Genomic DNA, 4,560 nt, shown 5'->3' on the forward strand with positions numbered 1-4,560 from the left:
ATCCCTCAAGGACAAAGAGACCTCCAATCCTAGCTGTGTGTTGTATCTTTTAACATTCCATTCTAGGGAAGCAGTTCAGAACCCTTAAGAACTCTCAGTCATGGTTGGGCCTAGTCCCCACTAGAGGTGTGGACTCTTTTGGAGCTCTCCAAGGTACTGAATCACATCCATCTAAACTGCCTTTAATCAGGAGTTCTCTGCCAAGGGACTTGCCTAGAACCCTGCTCCTTCCTGACCCTGACTCCTAGCCATTCTTGCTGCCCTTGGCTGGTGCCATGCAGTAGAAAAAGAATAGATTTACCAACCTAAATGATTCAAATTAGGAGACAGTCAAATAAATTATTATTATAAATTTTGATGTGTCCCTATGAAAATTGTACAGTGTTTGGGTGGCCTTATATGTTTTAAAATATGGATTTGGAATTTTATATATTTTCTAAGATATCTATAATAGCCTGTACTTCTTTACTCAGAAAAATATCTTTTAAATAAAAATAATAATAAAGCCCTGACCGGTTTAGCTCAGTGGATAGAGTGTCGGCCTGTGGACTCAAGGGTCCCGGGTTCGATTCCAGTCAGGGGCATGTACCTTGGTTGCAGGCACATCCCCAGTGAGGAGTGTGCAGGAGGCAGCTGATCGATGTTTCTCTCTCATCTATGTTTCCAACTCTCTATCCCTCTCCCTTCCTCTCTGTAAAAAAATCAATAAAATATATTTGAAATAATAAAAAAATAAATAAAAATAAAAATAAAGATCTTTGGAATCAAGGGACTGGGGTATGAATTCTAACTCTGTCACTTAATAACTGTCTGACCTTGGCTCAGTTAATTTAGTCTTCACTGGCCAGTATTTACTGCAAAATAAAAAAAATTTAAGTCTTCAATAATTTCCCAAAGCCTACCATGCAGGCCCCTTGTGGCCAGTAAATGAGCTCAATTACATGCATGTACGACTGTTCCCTTAAGTACAAGAAATGCTCAGCACATGCTGGTTTATTATTTCCTACCCCATCGCTTGGTCACTCAGTTTTCTACTACAGCAAGGCCAAGCCCGTTGTGTAACAAGGTGACAACAGGTTTTGTAGGCGTGGACTGGCACCTTCCCACTTCCCATCCTTGAGGGCCTCATTGGAGACAGACCTCTGGAACAGGACTCACTCTGAATATGTTTGTGTTATTTCCATACTTGGCTCCCAGTACATTAGCATCTAGAATCTTACCTTCATGGCAAGATATAGGAAAACCATTCTCTAGGCATCTGAAAAGTAAATGCCTATATTCGGTGTTCTCCCAACAAACAGCTGAGCCCGGTTTCCCTACTTTGAATCTAATGGCAATGTTGTCAGGCTCCACTCAGAGCTTCCAATTAGTTTTTTTTTTTTTTAACCTTCCCATGTATTATGAGCATACAGCCAAGTTTTACGTCTAAGGCAAGGCTGTATTATGGGAGACATAGATCAAAAACAAGAACAAAGTATTTTGGAGGAAACAAAAACTGCAGGAAAAAAATTCCCAAATAAATTTTATGACTAACATATTTTGAAAAATAAAAGAACTTCCCTGAAACAAGAACAGAATGTGCTCTCTCTCTCTCTCTCTCTCTCTCTCTCTATATATATATATATATATATATATTCCAATGGACATTAACAAACTCTTGGAAATGAGAAACCTGGTAGAATAAATGAAAAACTCTAACTGGGTAAGAAAATAATATTGAGGACCTGGAATTAGAATGGCTTTTTTTTTTTTTAAAGAAAGGACAATGCTTTTTAATTTTTATTTTAAAAAATGTTTTCATTGATTTTAGAGAGAAAGGAAGAGAGAGTGCAAAGATAGAAACTTTGGTGAAAGAGAAACATCAATATCAATCAGCTGCCTCCTGCATACCCCATACTGGGGATGGAGCCCAAAACTTGACATGTGCCCCACCGGGAATCAAACTTGTGACCTCCTGGTGCATGGGCAATGCTCAGTCACTGAGCAACACCAGCCAGGCCAGAATGGCTTTAGATTTCTCAACAGTAATATGTGAAATAAGAAGACAATGGGGAAATGCCCTCAAAATACTGGTGAAAAAAATTTAACTTCTACCTGGAATTCTATACCCAACTCAACTATAAAAGCAAGTACTATAGATCAAGTCCTATAGAATAAAAACATTAAAAAAAATAAGTGCTATAAATCAAGTACTATAGAATAAAAACACTTATAGATCTGTACAGTCTTAACAAATTTCTCTTCCCATGCACCCTTCCTCAGGGAATTACTGGAGTATATACTTTATAAAACAGAGAGAGAGAGAGAGAGAGAGAGAGAGAGAGAGAGAGAGAGAGAGATGAAATAGAGAAAGACATTGAATACCAAACACATGAGCTTCAACACTGGAGAGGGATGAAAGAAATACCCAAGAGGGTGGTAAATGGTGTCTCAGATGGACAGCTGTGTACGTGACACAGAGGACAACCAGCCCAGATGAGAGCAGAGTGCCTCAAAAGGTAGATATGTTAAGAGCTGTCATCACCAAGATCCCCACTGCTATTGATCCTTTCGGGGAGTGGTGCCTGAAGACAGAATTCCTGGGTGAGGCTGGCTGATATGATATATTCTTGACTTGCCTTAATCATTTCTGCCAAGGTCGCTGCTTTTCCTGCTATGGCCTATTTAATGGCTCACCGAGGTTGCTCCTTTCACCCCACAGAAGTGCTCTGCTGTGATCTGCTTCAGAAGCTGAAGGTGGGCCATGAGGAGGCAGCAAATCCAGAGCAATCCACACTCTGGACCATATTTCTTCCGGATACTGAGTACCTGGCCCCCACTAGAGCCCTACCAGATGCCCAACTCTGATGAGCCCTGTGTTTCCCAACTCCCTAGAAGGGACTCTTGTAAGCTCTCAGGAAAACTGAAACCAGACTGACCCAGAGACCCCGTCTACCTTCTCTCTCTCCTGGACACTTTCATCAAACAGGAGAACGTCGCCCTTTCATTCTCAGCTGGATTTGTGCTCCTGCCCCATACACACGGTTTAGTAATAATACACACCTAGTGGTAAAACTGTGAAGAAAACCAAGAGCGATGAGCACAAACGTTAAGACAAGGCCACCTCTAGGGAGGAGGCTGGAGGTTTTATTTACAGAGGAGCCCTTGGAGGGTGTCTAAGGTCCTGGTGAGTGCTCTACTCTTTAATTTTATGATAGGTACATAGGTGCTAACTGTACTGTATTTTCAACTCTATGTATATTTAAAATACTCTTCTAGCCCTGACTGGTTTGGCTCAGTGGATAGAGCGTCAGCCTAAGGACTGAAAGGTCCCAGGTTCGATTCTGGTCAAGGGCTTGTACCTTGGTTGCGGACACATCCCCAGTGGGGGGTGTGCAGGAGGCAGCCTATCGATGTTTCTCTCTCATCGATGTTTCTAACTCTCTATCCCTCTCCCTTCCTCTCTGTAAAAAATCAATAAAATATATTTTTAAAAAATAAAAATAAAATACTCTTCTATACACATGATACTCTTCCCAGCAAAACTCACATACCGAGCAAAGCCACCCCGTGAAGTAATGAAATCTGGGTTCTCCAGGCCTTAAACAGAGGGAAACATGAAAAGGTCCCGGGCTTCTCCCTCTCTGAGCCCTCGTCCAAAGGGAGCATCAACAGTAATAACATAGCCACCCGGCCAGTCTCATAAACTGGTCTCATACACTTAGAACCCTGCTGTCATGACCTGGATGCCACGCAGACAGCTCTGCGTGAAGAAGCAATTCAGAGCCACTCCCTGGGCTCTCGGTGCGAGGACAGAGGCTGTGACTCTCCCCTGCCCTCCTGCTCCGTCCCTGCCCTGTCCACCCAGCGGCTGCCCTCTGTGGACTAGGTCACCCAGGCTTCTTTCTTCTTTGGCTGGTAGCCGGGTTTTGTCAATGGGAGGCGCTGTTGGGAGAGGAAAGGGCATGGAGGAGAGAAAGGTCAAGGGTATTTCTTCCCCTCTCCCTCCCTGCCTCCCTGTACCTGACTGTCCCTGTAATCCCCCGCACACCCCTGTAAATAGTCCATATTAAATTTTCTTCAGTTAAACCCTTTTGTGTGTCTCTGTCATTTCCTGCTGGGCCCTGACTGACATTTTGTTTTAATATTTAAGTGTCCCTGCTCAGGGTTCATTTTCATGCCAAAATGGATTTTGAGGACCCAAAAGCCCGCAGCACCCAGATAAGCAGCTCTCTAATGGGGTGGCATTCCGGGCAGTATTCCAGAGACGTTCTCAGGGCAGCTCTCAAATTAGACCTTTACAGGCAGTGGGGTGTTTTCACAAGTAGCCTCGTCCCAGGGAAGCCGCACATCTAAAAACCTCTCCCTGCAGCGGGCATCTGCAGCGTGGCGTTTTGTAAAATGTTTGCATTCATTATTCACTGCGTTATGCTGCTGGCCGGGCATAGAAAGGCCTGGGGGCATTTGCTTCCGGCCTGTGGAATTTTCACTCCTTTCCGCTTCTATCCCAGAGGAAAGGCAGACCTCCACCCGGGCAGGATGCTCAGATCTCAGCAGCATCCTCCGTTGCTCTCCGAGGCC

At 43.8% G+C, this 4,560-nt stretch overlaps 1 long non-coding RNA gene across 1 annotated transcript; it reads left to right on the forward strand.

The window, feature by feature from the left end:
* Window positions 1-2,261: 2,261 nt before the first annotated feature.
* Window positions 2,262-3,264, forward strand: LOC106727394. Its single transcript, XR_001363574.1, has 2 exons — window positions 2,262-2,583; window positions 2,702-3,264. It is a non-coding gene; the product is annotated as an uncharacterized LOC106727394 (long non-coding RNA).
* Window positions 3,265-4,560: the final 1,296 nt, after the last annotated feature.

The sequence above is a fragment of the Myotis brandtii genome, unplaced genomic scaffold (genome assembly GCF_000412655.1).
Source record: "Myotis brandtii unplaced genomic scaffold, ASM41265v1 scaffold420, whole genome shotgun sequence".
In the NCBI taxonomy this organism is placed as follows: Eukaryota; Metazoa; Chordata; class Mammalia; order Chiroptera; family Vespertilionidae; genus Myotis; species Myotis brandtii.